Source organism: Gorilla gorilla, chromosome 1 (genome assembly GCF_029281585.2).
Source record: "Gorilla gorilla gorilla isolate KB3781 chromosome 1, NHGRI_mGorGor1-v2.1_pri, whole genome shotgun sequence".
Taxonomy (NCBI): Eukaryota; Metazoa; Chordata; class Mammalia; order Primates; family Hominidae; genus Gorilla; species Gorilla gorilla.
In genome coordinates, this window is record NC_073224.2 from 173937650 (window position 1) to 173963068 (window position 25419).

At 36.5% G+C, this 25419-nt stretch overlaps 1 protein-coding gene and 1 long non-coding RNA gene across 3 annotated transcripts in view; both read right to left on the minus strand.

Annotated features, from left to right (window-relative positions):
- Positions 1 to 25419, minus strand: part of PDE4B (phosphodiesterase 4B) — a 582824-nt gene that overhangs the window by 312047 nt on the left and 245358 nt on the right. The window lies entirely within an intron of this gene.
- On the minus strand, positions 249 to 12927 carry LOC134757131 (uncharacterized). Its single transcript, XR_010130782.1, has 2 exons — positions 12289 to 12927; positions 249 to 2256 (listed from the first exon to the last, which is right to left on the minus strand). It is a non-coding gene; the product is annotated as an uncharacterized lncRNA (long non-coding RNA).

A 25419-nucleotide genomic window follows, 5' to 3' on the forward strand; every position in this document is an offset into this window, starting at 1 on the left:
CTCTTCAATTCTAAAGGATAGCCAGGGTTTAGAACCACTGAAGTAAATAATATTCACCTCCTCTTTTTGCTCTAACCTTTTGTCATTCCAACTGAGTAAGAAACTAGAGACAAATTCCCATCTTTGCAGTGCTGTGAGGATTTTAAGTTTAGTGTCTTTTAAACTACTCATTGGGCAAAACCACTAGGGCATGAAACAAATGATATCTACTATGGGGCCGCTGTGTGCAAATAAGCTACATGAGGCCATTGCTGATCAATGTTTTAATAATATGGTCAAGCTAGAGACAAGCAGTACCAGCAGTACCACCAGCTACCAGGCTATGTTGTATTTGGGATTGCTGCAGAGACACCAACATGTTTCATTTACCACTCAGAAAAAGGACTCTTCTGGAACATGAGGATCCATACTAATAAGCATGTTCTTCACTGCACTAAAGAGGGATGTGAAAGAGAGCACAATGAATTGTATTAAAATGGTCAACAATTTTAAATAATAATGCATTTCATTTGGATTTGCAATACTTAATGCAATACAGATACTGAAAGTTTCTTTTTAGAAAACTGACACAAATCAATCATTGCTTTTCATAGAATTTTAGCATTGAAGGGTCTTTGAAGGTCAGCTTGCCTAGCATCCTACCTAATTTCTACCAAAGGCTGAAATTCTGCTCTAGTATACCTTACAGCAATTTTCAATCCTCTGCTTTACACTTTATTTCATAGCTGAACTTTTAGGGCTTCCAAATGCCACCAATTTCACTATAATCTCTATTTGTTGGGAAGCTCTTTGGTAAACTTGAACAAAATTTCCTTCTCCTTCTACATTTTTTCTTCTTCCTAATTCACTTGAAGTCATGCAGAAAAAGCCTAATTTCCTCTACCATCTGAGAGCATTCTGAATTCTTTTAAGAGAGTTATACAGAATCCCCAAGTTGTCTCCCTGAGTATCTTTCAAAGTAATCTCCTATAAACCCTCCATGATGCTAACGAAATAAAGTGCCATTTTTATTTAGGTGCCATAGTTACCACTGTTTACAAGATTAGCACCAATGAGTTTATTTGTAGAGGAAAAAATGCATTTTGTAAAGAAACCCAGAGTAGTTCCTGCTTTTCATTTTAACTAAGGTATTTCAGTGTTCGGATTTTCTTGCTTAGTCAGAATCTCTTTTCCCTGGCTCGGGATATAGAATATCAGCAACATTTAAATGCTAAGATGGCTAAAGTATTCAACCTTTTGCAAAACTAGGTGTATAAGCAACCTCTTATCCTTGCTCCTAAAACAAGCAAAGATCCATTTGGGAAATCAAGTATGATCACTTTTAATTTGCTTCTTTATGAACCTCACAATTATGTCCCTCTCTCCCTGGAGATAATTAAGAACTTTTTATTATTTTTTATTTTACTTTAAGTTCTGGGATACATGTGCAGAATGTGCAGGTTTGTTACATAGGTATACATGTGCCATGGTGGTTTGCTACACCTATCAACCCATCATCTAGGTTTTAACCTCCGCATGCATTAGGTATTTGTCCTAATGCTCTCCCTCCCCTTGCTCTCCACCCACTGACAGGCCTGGTGTGTGATAAAACAGTTATTTGTAAGCAGTAAGAGAATACTGAAAATCTCTCCCTTTTGCTAACACAAAGCTCATGATTTCCTTTGGTATATCAGTTTAAATAAAATAATATTCAACAGATTAGATGGTAATATTAACCTTTATCAATTTTACACAATGAGTGTAGCTCACAGAACTTCAATAAAGTCTTGAAACAAAAGAAAAATATCTCATAATTGGACAAAGGCTTAGAGACTTTATGATTCGATCTTCTCTCTCTGTATCCATTTTATAGGTGGTCTTTTTGCCTTTCACCAGCCTGTCCTTCATGAAACCGAGAAGTCTTTACTCTTAGTGGAAAGATAGTCTGAACTCATATCCAGACATCAGACGTTTGGTTTCTTTTTTAGAAAGCATGGGCATTTGGATAACCACTTTCCTGTGTTCTAATAACAGTATTACAGGGAAAATAATAAATGTTATGTTGCCAATCAGTTTTCAGTTATTATCTAGTATGAAGACAGTGTGAAGTCACATTATTTAATCCTTCTTATACAATGCTTCCCTTCCATTCAAATTAAGGTTAAAATCTGTCATCCTCCTGAGTTCATGTTTCTTGCTAAAGACCACATGTAATCTTTATCTGGTGAATAAACAGGCTATCTTTCTCATTTTCAAAGAACGTGTTCTAGAGATTCCCTGAAAAAGGACAAAGAACATAGTTATAGCTGACAGAATAAATATGCTGCCCACTCTTCTTTCTCAATTTTATTCACTTCTTTTGATGACATTCAATGACATTCTAATCATTTTCTTATATGTATTACACCTATTTTTCTCTCTCTTTACAAGAAAGATACCCCCACTGAAACACCAGACTCAGGAAGAAGAGAAGGACCAAGCAGGAGTGGCTTCACAAGGCAGGAGACACTGACTTCACACTTCATATTTAAGAATCCAAACATGGTTCCCTGTATTTTCCTACAATTGGAATAACTAACTTAACACCTAAAACAGCACTGTTCAACCGAAATACGTGAGTCACAGAAGCAAAGCACACTTAGAATTATAAATTTTTTAGTAGCTATGTTTTAAAACAAGTAAAAAGAAATGGGCAATACTAACTTCAACAATATATCTTACTTAGCCAAACATATCAAAATATTACAATTTCAGCATGTAATCCATACAAAGTGTGTTATGATATATTTTAAATGTTTTCATCTTATACTAAATCTTCAAAATCCAGTGTGTATTTTACACGTGTAAACAGTTTGGACAACCATAATCTAAGCATTCAATATTCACATGTCTGGCTAATGACCACCACATTGGAAAGCAGATAAAGAGTGCTACATTTTTCTGAATGTTCCTATAAGGAAAAAACAGGTATTGTACTATGTATTTTAAATATGGGAAGAATTTTACAGCAAGTAAAAACTCCTTGATATTTTGGTCCTATGTATTTTTCTTTCTACTTTTTGCACAATACCGAAAGAGTTAGTAATAGTCAAGAATATTTGATAAAGAGTCTGTGTTCACTAGCCCTACAAAATTTAATCCTGAAGCTTCACAACTCGGTGACAAATGAAGCCAGATTGAAAACCACAAGATATAAATTGTTGCCTGAAGTCCCTTCTGAAACAAATAAGAGCTGTTAACATCCAGGCGGCATGCTATGCTATAGTAGTTAAAGAATTAATCTTTACATATGGGTCATTTATAATTTAATTTTCACAGAATGACTTACTTAAAAACTGTTTTTGAAGTCAGGGTTGGATTCCAAATGTGTATGGACTTGGAATTCTAACTGAGCTTTTTCCTTGGTTACTGCCATTTTGGCCAGAAATTGTTTTAAATTCTCAGGGGTTCCACTATAAGAGGTATCTTAAAAACAATGTGATATAGCCAAAGAAAATAAGCTCTCTTTTGATCCCATGTTATATGAGAAAATATTAAGATACCTGAATATATATGTGATATGATTTTGCTCTGTGTCCTCACCCAAATTTCAGCATGTGGCCTCCATAATTCCCACATGTTAGGGGAGGGACCCAGTGGGAGGTTATTGAATCATGGGGGCAGGTCTTTTCTGCGTTATTCTCATGATAGTGAATACGTCTCACAAGATCTGATGGTTTTCAAAATGAGAGTTTCCCTGCACAAGCTCTCTGCCAACTGCCATTCATGTGAGATGTGACTTAATGTGCCTTTCACCTACCTCCATGATTGTGAGGCCTCCCCAGCCATGTGGAACTGTAAGTCCAATAAACTTCTTCCTTTTGTAAATTGACCAGTCTCCAGTATGTCTTTATCAGCAGCATGAAAGCAGACTAATACAGCAAATTGGTGCCAGTAGAGTGGGGGGCTGCTGAAAAGATACCTGAAAATGTGGAAGCGACTTTGGAACTGGGTAACAGGCAGAGGTTGGAACAGTTTGGTGGGCTCAGAAGAAGACAGGAAAATGTGGGAAGGCTTGGAACTTCCTAGAGACTTGTTGAATGGCTTTGAGGAAAGTGATATGAACAGTAAGGTCCAGGCTGAGGTGGTCTCAGATGGAAATGAGGAACCTGTTGAGAACTGGAGCAAAGGTGATGCTTGTTATGTTTTAGCAAAGAGACTGGTGGCATTTTGCCTCTGCCCTAGAGATTTGTGGAACTTTGAATTTGAGAGGGATGATTGAGGGTATATGGTGGAAAAAATTTCTAAGCAGCAAAACATTCAAGAGGTGACTTGGGTGCTGTTAAAGGCATTCAGTTTTACAAGGGATGCAGAGCATAAGAGTTCAAAAAATTTGCAGCTTGAGAATGTGATAGAAAAGAAAATCCCATATTCTGAGGAGAAATTCAAGCCAGCTACAAAAATTTGTGTAAATAATGAGGAGTCAAATGTTAATCCCCAAGACAATGGAAGAAATGGCTCCAGGGCATTTCGAAGATCTTCATGGCAGCCCCTCCCCCTCCTTTACTGGAGGTCTAGGGGGAAAAAAATGGTTTCATGGCCTGGGCCCAGGCCCCCTGTGCTGTGTGCAGCCTAGGCTTGGTTCCCTGCATCCCAGCCTCTCCAGCCGTGACTAAAAGGGGCCAAGGTACAGCTCAGGCCATGGCTTCAGAGGGTGCAAGTCCTAAGCCTTGGTAGCTTCCACATGGTGTTGGGCCTGCAGGTGCACAGACATCAATAACTGAGGTTTGGGAACCTCTGCTTAGACTTCAGAGGATGTATGGAAATGCCTGCATGCTCAGGCAAAAGTTTGCTGCAGGAGCAGGGCCCTCATGGAGAACCTCTGCTAGGCCAGTGTAGAAGGGAAATGTGTAGTCAGAGCCCCCACACAGAGTCCCTACTGGGGCACTGCCTATTGGAGCTGTGAGAAGAGGGACACCGTCCTCTAGACAACAGAGTGGTAGAACCACTGACAGCTTGCACCATGCACCTGGAAAAGCCACAGACACTCAATGCTAACCCATGAAAGCAGCTGGGAGGAAGGCTGCACTCTGCAAAGCCAGAGGAGTGGAGCTGCCCAATACCATGGGAACCCACCTCTTCCATCAGCATGACCTGGATGTGAGACATGAAGTCAAAGGAGATCATTTGGGAGCTTTAAGATTTGACTCCCCTGCTGGATTTCAGACTTAACATGGGGCCTGTAGCCCCTTCGTTTTGGCCAATTTCTCCCATTATGAATGGGTGTATTTACCCAATAGCTGTACCCCCATTATATCTAGGAAGTAACTAGCTTGCTTTTGATTTTATAGGCTTATAGGCGAAAGGAACTTGCCTTGTCTCAGATGAGACTTTGTGAACTGTGGACTTCTGAGTTAATGCTGAAATGAGTTGACTTTGGGGGACCGTTGGGAAGGGATGATTGATTTTGAAATGTGAAGACATGAGATTTGGGAAGGGCCAGGGGCAGAATGATATGGTTTGGTTTTGTGTCCCCACCCAAATTTCATCTTATAGCTCCCATAATTCCCACATGTTGTAGGAGGGACCCGGTGGGAAATAACTGAATCATGGGAGCAGGTCTCTCCCTTGCTGTTCTGGTGACAGTTAATAAGTTTCACAAGATCTGATGGTTTTAAAAATGGGAGTTCCCCTGCACAAGGTCTCTCTTTGCCTGCTGCCTTCCATGTAAGACGTGACTTGCTCCTCCTTGCCTTTCACCTTCCCCCAGTGATTGTGAAGCCTCCCAGCCATGTGGAACTGTAAGTCCAATAAACCTCTTTCTTTTGTAATTGCCCAGTCTCATGTATGTCTTTATCAGCAGCATGAAAATGAACGAATATAGTATGTATTAGCCTCAAAAAGGCTTCCATTCTTTAAAAATTGTTTATGTCATCATACTGTTGGAACAGTGCTAACTGCAAACCAAGAAAGAAAGAGGCCCTTATCCAAGTACTCTTTTAGTACAATACCTTTTAGTATTTCCTCCTTTTTAGCACAATCCAAAACTGAGAAAAAATGGCAGAACTAGTAATGACTAATGTTGCAATAATGTAGTAAGAGTGGGAAACATGTCTATTATTATTTACAGTATATCCAGCACTTAGCACTTGGTGTATACTAAGTGCTCAGTAAATATCCATTGAAATAAGGAAAGAGTTCCCTCTATGCAAGTTCATGGTGCACCAAACTGGGGACTCCTATAAATAAATTTGTCTTGGGTAGGGGATGATAATTTAAGCTTATATTACTACAGATTATGCTAGAGATGAATATACATACATTCAAAACAACAAAAATATATTTATTTCCTTCAATACAATATGAAATGTACACATGTATTAGTTTTTATTGCTTCTGTCATAAATTACTGCAAAGTTAGTGACTTAAACAACACAAATGTATTCTCTTACATTTATGGAGGTCAGAAATATGACACAGGTTTCACTGGGGAAAAGTCAAGGTATCAGCAGGGATATGTTCCTTTCTGGAAACCCTAAGGGAGAATCTACTTCCTTACCTTTTCCAGCTTCCAAACATGACCTGCATTTCTTGACTCATGATCACATTCCTCCATCATCAAAGCCATTAATATTGTATCTCTCTGATGATTCTTCTGTAGTCACCTCTCTTTAACCACAGCCAGGAAAGGCATAAAAGGTCTTCCACTTTTAAAGATTCATGTGATTAGACTGATCGCAATCATATAACCCATCTCAAGCTCCATATCTTTATCACATCCACAGAGTTTCTTCCCAAGTAAGGATATAGATAGATAGATAGATCGATAGATAGATAGATAGATAGATAGATAGATAGATAGATAGATAGATAGATATAAAATTTCCTTGCTTTCTCCATGTCTAGATGCTGCCTTCATTCTTTGGCTCCTGGCCACCTTCCTCCACCTTCAAAGCAATTAGCATTGCATGTCTCTGACCATTCTTCCACAGTCATATACCCTTCTGACCACAGCCAGGAAAGGCAATTTTACACACATCTCTCTCTCGTTGCCTTTCTCTCCCTCCAACCCCAATAACTTCTGTAATAGAGAAAAGGTCTGAAAGAAAATAAATTGCATGCAAATAACAATTGAAATTAAAATGAAACATTTCATCTATTTTTCCCAGCTATTTCTTATTGCCTCCAGAGGCCCCATTAGCCTGAAAAGCACTGTTCAATAAGTAAATTTAAAAAAGTTAGTAGCATAAATAAATTAAGCATCACCTACATACCTGACTATAAGATATATTCAAATAATAAAGTTAAATCAATCATGGAAAAAATATAAATTTTGTTCTAGGGAAGTGTAGCCAGCAAATATTACACATATTGGTATTTACCAAAAGTGGTAGTTCTGTTGAAATATGAATGTAAACAATATTGAACAATATTGAACATTTCTGATAGCTACCTTTTTGTAGACAAAACAAGTAATCACAAACCCTCTGTCTACCTCAATCTAACATCTAACATATCAACATGCTTAAATGAAAAATTTTTTCAGAGTGTGCTATATTTATATCTCAAAATTTTATCTACTGTTAACATTAATATTTTTAATGCATCATTTTTGATGAAAAAGTATGCTTTTAAATTAAAATACCTGGCATTCTTAAACATTCAGTACTGAAGCACTGGAGAAAAGCATCTACTTAAATCTCAATCCAGACAAAGAAGGAGTTGCTATAGAGGGAAAGAGTGGGATGAGTTTAAAAATAATTTCTTATTCCTGACCTACAATACTAACCACAGTCATCCATTCTCATGTACTTGTTATCTCATCAGAGTATTGAAAGAAGTAGAAAATCAATTGCTTTCATCCATGAACAGAATAACAACTCTTTAGGTAAGACTAATAATAGCTACTATGTGCCAGGCACTAAACTAGCTATTTTATTAATCCTTTATCTATTTTTATTCTTACAACAACTCTACATGGTAAGTTTGGCTAGCCAAAAGATAATCAAGGCTCAAGGAAGTTAAATAAATGCCAGCCAAAAGTAACTCACCTGATAAGGGTTACGCAAACATGCTCTTTACAATGCAAAGCCAACCTCCAATACAATTAAGCACCATGTGCCTCCACAATTTAAGAACACTGCCTTCAAAGACAGTCTAGAAATTGCATAAGTCAGCTAGTAGTTCACTCATGATTAAGTTCATGAAATAAAAAAGAAAGACTAATTTAATATTCCTTAGTTCCTAGATGTAATCTTCCTTCAAATCTAAATCAGTAAAATCAAGACTTTGATATTACTGATGCTCATCTAAATCGCATTTGCACTCGTTAAAACGCAGTTTGACTAATATCACCTCTATAAAGGTGTCCATGACAACACTAGTTTACACTGATTTCTCCCTTCTCTCCAATCTGAAGGCAGTTTTATCGGCACAATATTATAGGAAGATGTCATGAAACTGAAGAGATGTGAGGAGTTGGGATTAGGGAAACAATAACACTTTGAGAAGGAAGGGCCTATAAGGCCATGTCAAGGAGGAACCATGACAGAAGAGGAAACTGGCAGGCATCTGTGGATACTGAATGTATACATCATATATTTCAGACCCATCAGGGAAAGTGAAGTTGAAGTACGGTACACATGAGAAAGATATCATTCAGGAGTGACCTATGGGAAAGGGAAGAATAAAATATCAATCTGTACTACAAGTCTGTAGTAACTTATGGAAAATAGGGAATAGGCTTTTGGGAGAAACTGAAGTGTAAGAAAAATTAAACAGCCAATTGTCAAATGAGACGAAGCCAATTAGGAATCAAAGCATGAGATCTACTCTCCTAACAACTTTTAAAGAGCACAAGATATAGGCACTATGTTGAACAGATATCTAGAACTTACTAAAAGGTGGGGGCATGAGAAAACTTTTGGAGGTGATAAATATGTTTTTTACCTTGGTTATAGTGACTGTTACATGGGTGTATGCATATGTCCAAATTGTATACCTAAAATATGTGCTTTTTTGCTATCAATTATCCCCCAATAAAGCTGTTTACGAAAGAATCATGACAAATATCTGAATGCATGTTCCTGTCTAACTAAATGTATAAGGCTTTGGTATATGATTACCTATCCAAACATATTATACGTTAGTAATCTATGATCACTTTTTGTGATATATTTGTATTAAACTACAAATCACGGCAACATGATGGAAATATAAAAGCACAAGCTTCAGAGTCACTCAATGAGGGTTCAAACCCTGGATCCACCGCCTTCTGCATGAGAAACAGAAGAGCTAGGTGCTTAAAAGTGTAGGTCCTTGAGCACACAACCTGGATTTAGGCCGACCAACTGTTCCACTTACCTGAGACTGTTATGGTGTGAGCACTGAAAATCCTGTGTCCTGGGAAACTCCTCAGTCTTGAGCAAACCAGGAGAGTTGGTCATCCTACCTAGGCTGCATCCCATTCCTTTTATTATTATTATTATTTTTTTAATTGAGATGGAGTTTCTTTCTTGTCACCCAGGCTGAAGTGCAGTGGCATGATCTCAGCTCACTGTTACTTCTGCCTCCTGGGTTCAAGCAATTCTCCTGCCTCAGCCTCCCAAGTAGCTGGGATTACAGGCACCCGCCACCACCCCCCAGCCAATTTTTTGTATTTTAGTGGAGATGGGGTTTCACCATGTTGGTCAGGCTGATCTCGAACTCCTAACCTCAGGTGATCCTGCCCGCCTCAGCCTCCCAAAGTGCTGGGATTACAGGAGTAAGCCACCGCGCCCAGCCCCCATTCCTAACATTCACCCACTGTGTGACCTTAGCCAGGTTACTCTATCTCTCTGTGTTTCAGTGTACTCAACTGTAAAATGCCATCGATAATAATGGTACCAACTTCAGCTGGGTTGTTCAAAGAAATAGTTAATACACATAAAGCTCCTAGAACATGTCTGGGACATGATAAACAGAAGCTGTAAGCCAGTGGTTATCAGAACTTAAACTTGCAGATTCTTAGATTTCTTATTGGAAAATGGAGAAGATAATATTTACTTCATAGATTGAGGCTTAAATTAAGTGAGATTATTACATAACTTTCTTTTCTAATGTCTGAATATAAAAACATGTATAATTTATTCAACAAACATTTAATATACATACGTAAAAGTATTTTGTACATGCTAATGAGTTATAAAATATTATTAAGGCATTTCAGGAAAGATAAATGGATCTCAACTAATTAAATACCTGCTTAGATATGAGATAACTGCAGAATATATTCAGGCCATATACTGTAGGACATGTTTAGCAGTAAATACACTGTCTCCCACATAGAAAGACTAAAATGGGCTCAGAAATAATACATTTTTCTACACTATAAAACTCCTAATGACACTTTATTACATCTAATGCCTAAGAAATATTGAATACTTTTTTTTGTGCTCATGGGAGGAAGGTACAAATGTGTAGTCTTGAATGTAAAATGAAGAAGCTGCCCATCAGCCTGCCTCCTGGATTCTCAGAGGAAACCTGGGTAACATTCACTTCATCTGGGAAAACCGCTAGTGTCATGAGGTTCAGAAAACACCCTCTAATTTGATCAATTTTAGGCACAGTTACAAGTTGACAGAATTACAGGAGTTATAGGTGCTCTCTCTATACCACCCTACACACATCACACTCCTAATCATTTCTCGGAAAGGATTTCACAGTTCTGGGAAACAGCTGTGGCTTACGAACATGAGGAAGCAAATTAGGTTAAAGAAACAGAAGAGGAAAGAAAGAGAGAAGAAAGGCCAAAGAAAAAAAAAATCCGTCCCTGAACACAGAAAGCTAAAGGAGTAGTAGGACTTCTTGTGTTCTAAGCCCTGGCATGGCCTTGAAAGAGTCCTCTTAGCCCTCTAGGCTCCAGCTTTGTTATCTGTACAAGTGGGTTTGATGCGATCTCTAGGGTCTCCTGAAACCCTATCATTATAAATATTTTCTTAAAATTCCTTAGTCACTAAGAGTCTGCATATAAAACATGAGCTAACAATTTTTGCAAGCATTTTTAGCTTTCTTTGTGAATTTTTAAAGGATAGTACAGGTAATCTGAAGCTATGCATACATGTGAAAACTGATTTTAAAAGTAAAACTTTATGGACATTTCAAATGGAAAATATTTATCCATATGATACTTTACTTGTAATAGTAAAGTATATGATGCCAGTTGTGTTCTCTAGAAATCAGACTGTGAATTGAAGTTTAGCATGCAGGATGTTTATTAAGAACTGTCTTGTTGGACTCACCAAATGAAAGGGACGAGGAAGAAGCAGGACTGGCAGAAGAAAAGCTGAGCTTCAATGCAGGCCCCACCACCACCTTGGTAAACCCAACAGAACCTCAGAAGATGGCCATACCTTTATACCCCAACCTTCATCAGCTATGAAAGTAGGCTGCCCTAAGGAGTGAATAGTATGACTTTGGATAAAAAGGCAGGAGCTGGGAAGTGTTTCTTTTAAGAGGTATCGGGATGCTACATCACCTTGTCTACCACAATACATGAGTGATAATAATCTGTAAGTAAACATTTCCAGAAAACATATCAAATGTTATAGAAAAATGTTATATCTTCTATTCTTGACATAAAATTCTGCTTGGCAATTTATCCAAATCAGCAAATAACCAAATAATATCAACCCTATTTGAGATATTTTTGAAGGTCAAAAGTAGCATTTTAATAGCATCTATTCATTCACTTTGTAAACTGTCATCTAATTGTATATTTATGTATATATAATAAATGTTTTCTACCTCTGTTCACAGGCTTCAAACATGAACAAATTATTCTTTTTCAGCGAGAGGAATAAAGGAAAAGAAATCTTCTCTTTTCTCTTCATTCTGAAATACTAAAATGAATAATTTATATTCCCAGATTCCGTTCCCTAATCTTTCCCCCAAAATAGAAATGTTCACTCCATGGAGCAGGGTTTGAATTTGGTTCTCTCCTATACTGACCCAATAATCATGAGGTTGCTACTAGTTTCCCTATTTTAAGGTGAGGTCGAGTGACTTGTCACAGATTCTAATACTCATTATCCAAATACATTTTCTATCACAATCTTCAATACTTTCACTTATTTTGTTTTCTTTCAAATTTAATTTTTTTAATTTTATTATTATTATACTTTAAGTTTTAGGGTACATGTGCACAACGTGCAGGTTTGTTACATATGTATACATGTGCCATAAGAGAGACTTCAGGATACAAAAAGTTGTTCCAAAGGCAAAAACATACATATACTTTAGAAGAAAATTTAACTTTTAAAAACAGAAAAGTCATCATTTCTTTGTACCCACCCAAGTGGTGATCCAGTTTTTTACATTTCCACTGGGAATTTTCTGTGTCTAGATTCCCCACTCTGCCTCAGGCTGTTCTTTTCTTAATTCAGTCCTTCCTGTGTAGTTTCTTTATTCTCATTTCATGGCACCTCTTCCTCCCATTGCTTTTCCCTTCCTCATTTTTCAGTCTGTCCTTTGGATGTCCATGACAGAGGCAGCATTTGTTTCTATAGTAACGATGATGCTCCTTCACGGATCTCCAATACCTCGATGTTCTAACACAGGCATTCAGGATACCCTGCCTTTCATCATTTTTAGTCAGACAGGAAAAACTGAAGGGATTCTTTTTAACAAAGGTGTATCTCAGAACAGAATCAACGTTACATGTTTTCTTGGCCCTGTTAAGTATGCTGTACATCTGGAGGCATTGCTTTTAAAGTAGAGCATGGTTTTGCAATACAAGATTAACATTCTTCCCAAAGTCTATAGGGCATTGCGAATATCATACATTAGTAGGTAAATTTAAATGAAATACTTTATGTATTGAAGGTGTGTGTGTGTGCATACATGTAAAATCACTAAATATATATGGAGAAATCAACACTGTCCATTATACTTTCTTAGAATTTACTAGGTTCTCACAAAGTTGAGCCAAGAGGCCACTGCTTTGTTTTCCAAATGTCCCAAATTCTATTTCTGCTAAACGATGTCACTAATGTCATGGTTACAACAATACTGCACAGAGCCTCCTTCCTGCCACTGGCCACCGATACAATAGATCATTTAAGCAGCTGAGTCATTAGTAAAAACAATAGATTTTTCTACTGATACTCAATTGAACATATATTTCCAATTGAACATAGAATTCATGGAAACAAATTTTAAAGTTTCCTCATATTATATTAGACAACAATGTATATCCTGTATTCTTTAATTTGTTGAGGATATAATCTGTCTCCATAAATCCGTATGCTGAATCTCTGAATCAAAGAAACCTAGGTAAAAGGGACTTTTTGTTGCCTATGTCCCAAAACTACTGTCTTTTTGAATTACTCTTCTAAAAATAGTTTTAAATGTATTATTTATTTGTGTGGAGTTTTCACACTACTTTAATTCCTAGCAGTTGTGTGGGAAACGTAAATACATTTTTTTCATCTCTAAAGCAAAAGGTAACCCGGGATCCAATTCGTATTTACACAAAATTAAAGTGAAAGGCATTTTGAGGATGTACACAGTGATTGAAATGCTGAAATTAAGTTCTTGGCATTACTGGTATCCAACCCCACCTTGCTGCCTTCCACATTTATACATTCAGGAAGCCCCATACCACACTGCAAATGGGCATATCACTTCATTTCCTGCTCTATTCTCTTGAAGGATTATTTAGGAAATCCATGCATATGTGGCCCAGTTTTAGAAAATATCATGTCAGCATACTAATTTTAATACAAATAAGTTACATGTTAATTACATGAGTTTTCATGTTTTTAAATATTAAACGTAGGTCTAGTTGAAAAACCTCCAGAAATAGCCGGGTCTCTTACTTAGATACTCTCTTCAGCACCCTCCATTATTTGGTGAGGCATCCTAAGAAGGTATTTTTGTTACTCAAACCATACTACTCCTGTTTTAAAGCCCGTCAGCTGGCAATACTAACACAGACACCACACTCCCACTCTTTTCCCTCTGCCAACAACCAGGCATGGGAAATGTATGAAATCCATGAGGGTAACTGACCTGACAGTTGTAACATTCAGAGATTGTAGCTTTTCCATTCACAACATCTGAAATGAATTTTAGATGATGCTATTTAAAGCAGCACCTCAATTTTACATGTGAAGAAAGTGAGGCAAAGAGTAGTGACTTTGTCATGATTAGGATTCAGGTTCACAATAGAATTTAGAGTAGAGCCTAATCTCCTTATTCTACGCTTATGATATTTCCACTCTCAGAATAACAATTAATAAATATTTAAAAGTTTACTCAAATATAAGATATGGAGATGTACTAGACGTAAAAGCACCAAGTTCCGGGGGCCAATGCGTTACTGGATAAATCATAGTAGGTAGATTGACTAAAGACGGAGAGCTAATTCATTAAGCATTTCTTCCCATCTCCCCAACAATGTAACTTAAAAATGGAGGTGTCTACACTTACCTCTTCACTTCATCCATCACTCACTTACTGATACGTTAAGAGTGGACTTCTTGTGTGTCCTCTGACCTATCAGTGAAAAGGAAGTGATCTCAAGTAGCCTCCCAAACAAAAATATTTAGATATTTTCAAAGATATTATCAGTTATAAAACATCCGAGAATGAAGAGTAATAGGCTGTGAATCAGAAGACTCTATTCCAGCATCTCCACTGCTCCTTGACCATGTGCCCTTGAGCAAGTCAACTCTACTTGTCCCCAGCATCCACAACTATAAAATAAAGGAGCTAGATTAGACAATTACAAAATGCCCATGAGTTCCGTGGTTTATTTCTCCTAGACTACTTTCTTTGTAGCGTAAATCATGTTTAGCATGAAAGTTACACCTTCCAGATAATTATTTTAAAGCATATTGAATGCCATATTTACATTGCTCTATTCTCCCAAATCAAATAATATCTGGCCAAGATTTTTCACCAGCATCGCCAAGTCATAAAAGGATATGATCGTGGGAGCCTGTTTTATTGACTGCAAGAAAAGATTATTCATTATTATGTAGGAGGACAGTGGAGTTGATTGCTCCTTAGCTGTCAGGAAATGGCTCATCTATAAGCCTTGGAGTATGGGGGTGGTGCAAAAGGAAAAGTTTACTCATAAATACAAGTGATGCCTGGATAATGGAAGTTTAGTGATCAAAAGCCAAAGGAAGTGATAATGGCAGTCACCCAAACATTGCGTTCAGAGGCTAGTACAGGAGGTACAGCAATGAGAGAACTGTGAGCTTTCTGCTTAAGTGAAGTGACAAGTTACTGTGAGGCAACACATACAAGAGGATACTGGAAGCAAGTCTGAAAATAGCAATGGTCTGCCAAGGACAAACTGTAGACACCATCCAAAGAAAGAACGTGTATGCATGCTCTGTGGAAATGATTCGTCTGTCACTTAACAGCCATTAGCTCTTCATACCCACAGATGGCCATCACCAGTATTAACAAGACACAAGTGCTAAGTAAACAAGCAACACTTCCCTTGTCAGGACAGGACAGCTAATGTTGGGGTGAAATTTATTTAACTGCATTTATGAACTGCTTCTTCAAAGGGTCTGAACTTATACCACAAAAGTAGGAAAGGCCAAAGTCTTAGCACAGTCAATTATGGTCATGTTCAGTGAAAGCTCACAGTAATAGATAGAAAGGATATTGCCCCATCATCTTCAGAGACCATCCATATAGCCTTGGAATTATGAGTCCAAAGCATGAAAAACTATATGGAACTTTCTGCCACCTCTAAAATATTTAATTCAGCTCTACACTTACTGGGCATAACAAATTATCTCAGAACATCCATATGGAACACACTGAGCAACACTGGGCTGGAGCTCAGCATGCCTGGTATAGTAGCTAGGAATAAAGTCTGGAAATCTGACTGACTCAGTTGTACAGGGACTTCTAGGCTAGTCTAAGGAAAATTATGTTTCCTTCTCTTTGGATAACAACAATAACAGCCACCTTAGAAGCCAGGCATTGCTTCTAAGATATTTTCATATATTAACACCTATAATCCACTCAATAACCCAGTAAGGTAGGTGTCATTTTACCCCTATTTAACAGATGAAGAAACTGAGGCAAATAAAGGTTAAGTAGAATATAACCAGTAAGCAGCCTGGAGTCCAACTAAATCAGTCAAACTCCATGGTTCCTGCATTAATCCCTATGCTGGGCTGTCTCTCAAAGGAAAAACAGAAAGCTTAAAAGATGGCATGTTTCACCAGTCTTGCCACATTTCTCATAGGAATCACTGATTGTCTTAAAAAATATCAAGAAAATCACAGGAATTAATACTCTAAAGTTAATATTTGCTATTCTTTAAATAAAACAATTTATAAAATCCTATTTATTCTTAGTTTTGCTATCTTGTTTCTGTGCATAGATATCAAATAGATAAAAATCTAATTAAAGTTCAGAAAAGTTTATCTGCATTGATTCATTATAGATTTCAAGATTTTTGGTTCTTAAAGAGTATGCTAGAGCCCATTGTATCTGAATATTGGAGGATATTCTATTCAGGAAGGCACTAAAAGAGTGAATAGCAGAGGGGGATAATATTCCTAAGTGAAGCAATGTTACACATTTCTTTCCTCATTGAGTAGCCTCCCTCACTCCTTACTGTTAATGATTACAGTCATTATTCCACTCTTATGGCCAAAAACATGTAATTCCCGATAATTCAGAGTCTTCTTGGTTTAAAATGGAAAATATTTTATGCAGATAAGAAATAACAAGTGCTGACTTTCGCCAGACATGATTGCTTAATTTACCACCAGGAACAAAGGTTCTGGGATGTATCTTGCTCGCTCCTGATTCTCTTTGAATTCTGATTTCATCTCTATCATATTTCTTCACGTTGGGAGATATTAGAATGAGTACAGATAGTTTTGGAATATGGCTAAAGGGAAGTTGAACTGAAGAAATACTGAGTTTGTGCTTATATAAAATACATTTCTTTTTCTCAATTTTGTGAGGTTTGTGGCTTGTCATTTTATTAAAGTGTGTAACCTTGTGATTTATTCTCTCATTTTAAATAAATATTTACTTTCATACCTGCTTTTGAATTAATAATTTTACTTTCTTTTCAGGCCCCACAAAATCTGCATCTGTTCCTGCTGCTCAAGGTAAACATTTAGAACTCTCCATATCACGTACATTTAATAAATATTTCTCTAAATTTTCTCTCCTCCATCTCTATCGCTATGGACCCAGTCTAAAGCTTCATCCTATCCAGCTCAGATGATGAACAATCACTTCCTAACTGGTTTTCCTGCCTCCACTGTTGCCCCTTTCAAATATCTCTTCTGCACTATTGCTACAGAATAATTCATCTAAAATAAACACACTCCAAAAGCACCCCATCATGTGTAAAATCAAGTCTGATTCCCTAGCATGGTCTCATTTGTGGTATGGTTCTCACCCTTACAGCCTGCCCTCCTTCCACTCCCCATCTCTCTCACGTCTATGCTCAGCCTTATTTAACTATACATGGTTCCTAGAACACAGCATTTATTTGCACATCTCTCAGCCCACTGCCTATCACGTTCATTCCCATATTCTTAGTCAGACTCTTAATCATGCTGGGAGATTTGCTTTTCAAGAACATCTTTTCTTTGATTGAATCTCGTCTATATCATTTCACAATCATCTATATATATATTACATCTTTATGTCCCTGCCCCCCACTTTAACATGGGCATCTTGGGGGATGAGCATGCGTCTTAGCCATCTTTGTGGCGTAGAACCTGAGTATCTTCCATATAATAGACACTTCATCAATGCTTCATGAATTTCCTGCTACATTCTTGAATAAAATTAGGAAGTACAAGCCAGGAAAGTATTTTTGCAGGAGAAATTTCTGATAAGACTCAGTTCAGAAAGACATGCTAGAAAGAGATATTTGAGGAAACTTAGGGACTTTGATTATATTTCTAACTTTGAGTTAAGGGTGCCTTCTCTTTGGGAATCAGCATTAGCTCAGAGGAGCCAGAGGAGTTAGATTAGACTTCACAACAGAAGAAACAGACATTTGGTGACTAAGTGCTACTTTGAGATTCTAAAATGAAGGGAGTACCCACAGAAAATTGAAAAGAAAAATTGAAAAAATAATAATAAAATGAAGGGAAAGAGTCAAAGGAGAATGCTTACTTCAGCAGCACATGTACTAAGAAAAAGATAGGGGTCAAAGGAGAAAAAGGTCAGTTTGTAAACAGTCATAAGTCCTGGTAAGCTCCACCTCGTGACAAAGATCATGCATTGAGCAGGAGTTTGACCTTCACCATGCAGTTGGAATGAGAATGCAGAGGATCAGATACATATAGTGGCTGGTTATTTTATTCCAGTTATAGAGGATTTAAAAATATGTCATTATTACAATAAATGGGTAATTTTTGTTTCTGTTTCTTAAATCTAGGACCAGTTGTTACTCAAGTTTATATTTAGTAAAAATTGTATCAATGGCAGTTAACAGAATAACTCAGTAGCTGATGTTTATAATAATGATCTTGGATTCTAGGAAAGGTAAAATTTTACTCATAAAGTGATCACATATGGCATGGAAATGTGGATTTTAAAGGGAGATTCTTATTCAAATTTCTAAAAATAAATTCTTTCTCTCACAGAGTTAACATTCAGTCTTAATTATTTGGAAAATATTATTCACATCTTATGAAGCACAAAAGAAATATAATACAAACTTGCTGGACATCTGAGTTTTAATTACACTAATTTTCTCAAATTTCTGTGCTCGTCGTGAGTCCAGAAATTTTTCTCTAATTAAAGATATAGCCAATGTTTTAAACATTTACTTAAAAAAAATATATCGCTTGTGATCCCTCTGCTAAAGCAATTCAAACAAGCTGAGTTCTAAATCACTGGATAGAAACACTGCACAATCATCAATCATTCATTACTTTTCTCTTCTAAAACATATGTCTTTTCATTCAGCCACACAAATTCAATCATGCAGAAACTTTCTCAGAGGAGTAATCAATTTTAGGCATGTAAAGATTTTTACAATATTTTTTATGAAACTATCAATATTTTAAGAATGGTTCAACCCACTCTTGGCATTTGTAAATTCATATACCTAAAAGAAATATTATAAACACCTCAAAATAGAAAGCGGCATGTTTAAAACAGGTAGAAACACACCTAGGATTCGATCCTAAATTCACCCCTTTTCAGTCCTTTAGAAACACATTCCGTCTCTCTGTCAGTTCTTCAGAAGCAAAAATTAGGTTGAAATAATTCCTACCCAGAGAAGTGATAAAAAATTAGATGACAAAGCACATATAATACATTTAGTATAATGCTTGACAGACCTTCAGTGATTCTCAATGTCCTCCCATAACCAAGTGAGACATAAATTTTTTGTTTGTTTTAGTTTCAAAATTGCATCTTTAGTCCTTACCAATCATGGTTCCTAGTTGTCTGTAATTTACAATGTTCAGCCTAATATTCTCATTTGCCTCTAGACTATTTCAAAAGAAAAACAAAATTTTTTCACCATCCATGATTTACTAGAGAACACAATCCTGTTGCCTGTTTTGTGTTGGTTCTCTCTGGACCCTTTGCTGACTGTTAGGTGAAACAGTTCCAAGTGTTCATGCACTTTAAAAAGGAGATTAAACTGGATTTCCTCCTCTCACTGCCATTAGAAATTAGTTTGCCTAAGTTTGACTTTCATGGTTTCGTTGGTCTTTGGACAGAATTCCAGATTTTTAGGAAAAATAAAAGATCTCCAGGGTCCTAGGCAATGTACCAGAAACCCCCGAAAGAGCAGCTGCTCTCAGGTAGTACAATAAGAGGGTTTGGTTTCTATGTTCCCCTTAACTTTCCATATGGAAGTTATATAAGTTGAAACCACTAAGCCAGTTCAATGAAACCCAAACTGCTGAGTTCTGCACTGCTTTAAAAGAAGACTTCTGTTTCCTAACCAGCATGAGCTTGGGAAATTTTCCATTTACTTGGAGAGCTGTCATGTAAGCTGCTCAACCAGTTTTGCTCAAAGATTCAACACAGATTGACTGAAATAGTGAAGCAAATCCAATTAGTTAACTTCTTTATTTCACTTTTAAAAAAAATTTATAACTGGTCAAAAATTCAAAGAGGTATTCTGTAATTTCCTTTCCTCCTTCTAAGGGCTGTAAGTAGCTATTGTTAAAAGGCTCAAACTTACTCATCTTTTTATTCCAAAAGCACTCAGTAGGCACTATAACACACAGTAGGCACATGGATCCATCTGTCCCCTTTTTCCTTAATGAGACCTCCCTAAAGCTGGATTCATAGCCTTAAACTCACACATCAGACTTTTTATAATCCTAGATTTATGAAAAGAACACATGAATTTCATACAGTAAGAAACTACTTAACATAATAGACTGCACTGCAAAGAACTACACCATTGCTGAAGTACGGTTCCAATTTGATTCATGGCTTACTGGACTTATATTACTGTTGGTGTTGGAAATTTGAAAGATATTAGAGAGTCAAAAATTTTTAAGTAATACATCATATCTATTTTTACATTAACAACGATTATATCCCCTTTTGGCTAATACAAAATAGTCTTTTTAATAAAAATTTTTCTACCTTTAACAGATCAAAAACTTTTGAATGCCAGGGAAACGTCTTATTAAATCCAGACTGCTTGACTCAACACTACTGCAGCACACTGCCTTAAGGACAATATCCTTAAAAGAGAAATTATGCTTTATGGAGATCTTGTTGTATGTATGCTGGAAACTGGACTGAGTGCTTTCCCTATATTATCTCTTTCAAATCTCTTAATAATTTGAACTCAGTAACATTACCACTCTGTACCAGATTAGGAAAAGGGGAGTTAGAAAGGTTAAGTAACTTATCAAACTTTCAGAGGTATTAAGCAAGGAAGTAAGAATTTGAGTGCTAGTTGACTCCACTATTTTCCTCAGCTACCTCCCAGCTCTGGCCATGCCTTATACTTTCTTTTAACTTATTGTTCTGCCCTTTGAATTCAATAAATAAATACCTCATTCAAAAATGTATTTCAGACACACGAACATAATTACTGCCATTATGTATGTTGTATAATGCAGTTGTACATAATTAATATTATACATTACATAAGCAATAAATCAGTATATTAAGATATATTGGACCTTGAATTTACTTTCTTCAGGTAAATAAACACTTCATTATTTTTTCATCCATCAATGTTGAAATATATTATAAATTAAGTCATAGTAATCTAGCTTCCTTTCTTTGGAAAACACATGAGGAAAACATGCTATCTTGGGGCTGAAAATGTTACTATCAAAACACTTTTCTTCCATTTAAATGTAAGTTATATCAATCACTTTAACAGCTATACAAATAATTTTAACATTTATTTGATTTGGGGGAAACAATCACCTGAAGTTGGTTGAAAAGGAATTAGTGAATGATTAATGACCTCCATTTATGGCATTTCCTTTGAAAATGTCTCATTAAATATATCTTTAAACTTTTGTAATAAAAATAGAATCAAGAAGTTTGCTTTCTTCAAGAAGAGTAACTCCTTTGAAAGCATTTATTTAACAGTTACTTATTACATATCCATTATGCAAAGCACTTGCAATTCATATATTCATTTATTCTTTGAACCTACTGATGACCTACTAAGCCAGACATTATGTTGAATCATATATTAGGTATTCTGTGTGTGTGTGTGTGCATGTGTGTGTGTGTGTGTGTGTGTGTATTTCAAAGCAAAAGTAAAATAGATTCTTCCTCCTCAAGTTATTCATGACCCAGAAAGAGAGGAGCAGGAAAATGACATGCTATATGTTGTGATTAATGCTGTTACAAAGCACAGAAATCTAACTGGAGCACGTAGCAGAGACAGCTATCTTTGACTTCATCCTGCAACTGGCCATGCTTCCTATAGGACATTGAGCCCCGTCTTGAGAATTCAGTAGGGTGAGGCAAGTGAAGAAGTAAGTTAAAATGTTCCAACCACTGGGTACAGTATAAGCAATGACAGTATGTTGTAGAAGTTGCAAATGGTTCTATACACCTGGGTCTTAAGTTGGAGAAAGAGAAAGAAGGAGAGAGGTCAGGAAGTTGTAATGACGAAAAACTTGAGGCTACTATAACGATTGTCAGCTTTGGATGACATGTGGAACAAACTAACATCAAGAGAGATTGTCAATACAAAGAAAGTGATCATTTGATTATTGAGAAAATGCTGGAACATTTTTGCACATCTTTGAGTACTGGATGGTAAAAAATCAATAGAAGCCAACTATGAATTGAGTCTTAATAAACAATATTTCACTAAGCAGGAAGTAAGCCAACAGTTTATCTTTGTGCCATTATACTTTCTAAGCTACTTTGCTTAGCATGTTTGCCCAATAAATAACTAGCTATCACCACCCTACTCCACCTCTATACAACACCTTAGTATGGGTTAGTTCTAGAGAAGGAATTATTCTGTTCAACAACAAATCATTTGAAGACACACCCAGCTGCTATCCACTTCCAATCTTACCAATTCCAGAAAAGATGGGCTGAAACGTTTTTAAAAAGATGGGGCCACTAAGCTAAGATCAGTCCCATCAGATTTTAGGCAAAATTATCAAATGAGCAAGATACGATTTTGTCTTTCCTACTTCCTTTTAAAAGCCCTCATCTCCCTTCCCTTTCTCCATACTTTAGGCTAAGGGTTGACTTTCCAAATGGCCTCTATACTATAACACTTGAAGTCTTCTCTAAACCTGATACCAAATTGCAAATACTTTCTTAACCTTTACTCTCCTTGATCAAAAACTTAATTTCCTGAGCAAAGTCACTTCTTTAAAACTTCATCCAAGGCAATCTCAAACATTGTAGGATTACATTTTCATGCTGTTCTAGAAATGCAACTACTTTTATTCCCAGTCTTTCATCAAACCTCTTACCCATCTTTTATTTTCTAGCACCCTGTGCTTCAGCATATTCTTCTTATTATAAAGCAAACCCAAAACAAGCAACCTTTTTTTCCTAGGTGCCTAGCTTATAAAAGAGAAGTGTCACCTGTCATTTTAATCCCCTAATGGAGCAAAGAATTGTAACATCTAGCCTACTCCCACTGCACAGCCTTTCTCTTTGGGAGTGGGAAGAAGCATGTATTTGTGCCTCCAGCCCCCTTCTTCCTGGTGAGTTAGGAAGGGAAGAGAATTGAGCATTACTGCAAGAGACTTTGAGGTGGTTCCTCTAAATGAAATAGGTTATTGTTTCTTTATTCAGCAGTAGTCAGGGCTTGAGTATCCTGAATGTGCTCTACTAACAGGTTTATGCATTAGGAGTTGGGCATATACATAAACCATATCAAAAAGCACTCTTTCTGCCAATACAATAGTCATCCTCATTGAAAAAGTTAAAAGATAAACATAGAATCCTGAGTAACCAGTGTTCAGATGGTGCAATTATCTTCTCTAACAGGAGAATCCATCCTATCCTCCATCATGAAGGTTCCAGTTTGGATGCTAATGGAGGGAGAGGAATGAAGAATCCTGGCTCCTTCCTCTCAATTATCCATTCCTAAAGGGGCAGAATCTGAAACCACAGACTTTTCTCTCAGTTGTCCACCAAAAAGGATCAGAATACATTGTCAGTTATGAATAGCATTAACCATTTATGCCTATATACAACTACATAACAATGAGTACCATAAAGTATACACCAAAATAATAGCCACTGTGAATTGTCTACCAATTATTAAACACTTCACAAGATGTTATTTCTAATCCTGTCTTAAAGTCTGCAAGACAAGAGAAATTATTTACCATTTTCAGATGCAGAAACTGAGGCTCAGTGACTGTATGACATTTCTGAGTCATAGTTAAATTAAGGCAACACGATTTAAATCCATGTTTATCTCACTTCAGGGTACATATATGTATATACATGGGATTATAGATCAGTGGATAGATAGAAAGATTATAGATATATAGAGACATGAGAGAAAGTAAGAGAGAGAAAGAGAGAAGTAAACAACGTTGTTGGTGAACCTCTTAGAACAGCCACTAAGAATGGGAAAACACAACATATTTTGGTATGTATTATTCTGAAACTGAATAATAATACTGTTAGATAAATCAGTTACCATTAATTCTCTATGTCTTGAAAAGCAGTTAATCTGTCTGCTTTAGGCATGCAATTGATTTCAACAATAAAGGTATTGGCATTTTCCAAATTATGAAGTCTTTTACTTAAAGATACACTAAGAAGAAAAGCAACAAGACAGGCTACCTGTGGAAAATATAAAAAATGCAAATGTTGATTCTCTTCATCTAGGCACTCAGTCAATCAATAACAATATCTAATTGTTATCTATCGTGTGTCCAATATTTTCCAAATTCTGCCTTGTGTATGCTATAAAAAATAAATAACAACTCTCCAAGCCCATGAGAAATTATCAGTTTTATTCAGGTAACAAGAACATAAACAATTCATTGTTTCATAGAGTGTGCACTAAGAGGTAGAAATCAAATTCTGTGGGATTCTGGGGGAGTTGCAAAAAAACTCTTCCTGAGAGTATAGGGAAAATTTTTACTGAATAGGACTTCTGAGATACACACAACTGCATTTTGTTTTAAAAAAAATAGGAGTGAAAACATGTCACAAAAACAGAAAACATAGAAGATAATTTTCACGTGGACATTAAGCTATCTCAATTCATGACCTTATTACTCAATGACTGCTTAGGTGCAGCTATCTTCCACTTGACCTGGTCTTTCACTCTTAAGCTATTCCAATCGCTCAATAATCTATTGCCACCATTCTTAAAGCAATACCTTCACCAGTTTCCTCCCTGTTCAAGAGCCTATTTACAAAACAATCACAAGTATCTTTTCCTGTCTTAAGGAAAACACTAAACTGTGACCTGCTTCCCCACCACAAAATCCTACAACTTCATTTCCTATTTCTACCATCTCAGATATCTTGCAGATATCTTTTTTTCCTCCGTATGTTCTACTATTCCCTAGGTACTGAATCCTTCCCCTTGAACTTTAAGAATGCCGAGGGTTGCCAATCTCAAAATAAAACAGAAAGGATGTTCTCTTCATTCCCACTTTAATATTTAATTCAATATCATTTCATCATGGAAATCTCTGATTCTACACTCTGCATAACAAGACCCCCTGCTATGTGGTTCTATGGCTTCAGTTGTCTTCCTGCCAAACACATACATAATCATTAAATTATTGTGTTATTACTCAATGAATGCTTATACAGTTATACTTCATGTTGTCTGTTTTTATTTACCACTGAAATCCCAAAACCTAGTATAATGACTGGCACAAAATAACACTAACTAGACAATTTGTAAAATATATAATTGACTGTCCAACTGACTGAATAAATGAATCCTACCCCCTGCACACATTTTGCTGTAATTATGTCCCATATCAGTATGTACCAATTTTATTCCACCACCTTAATGCC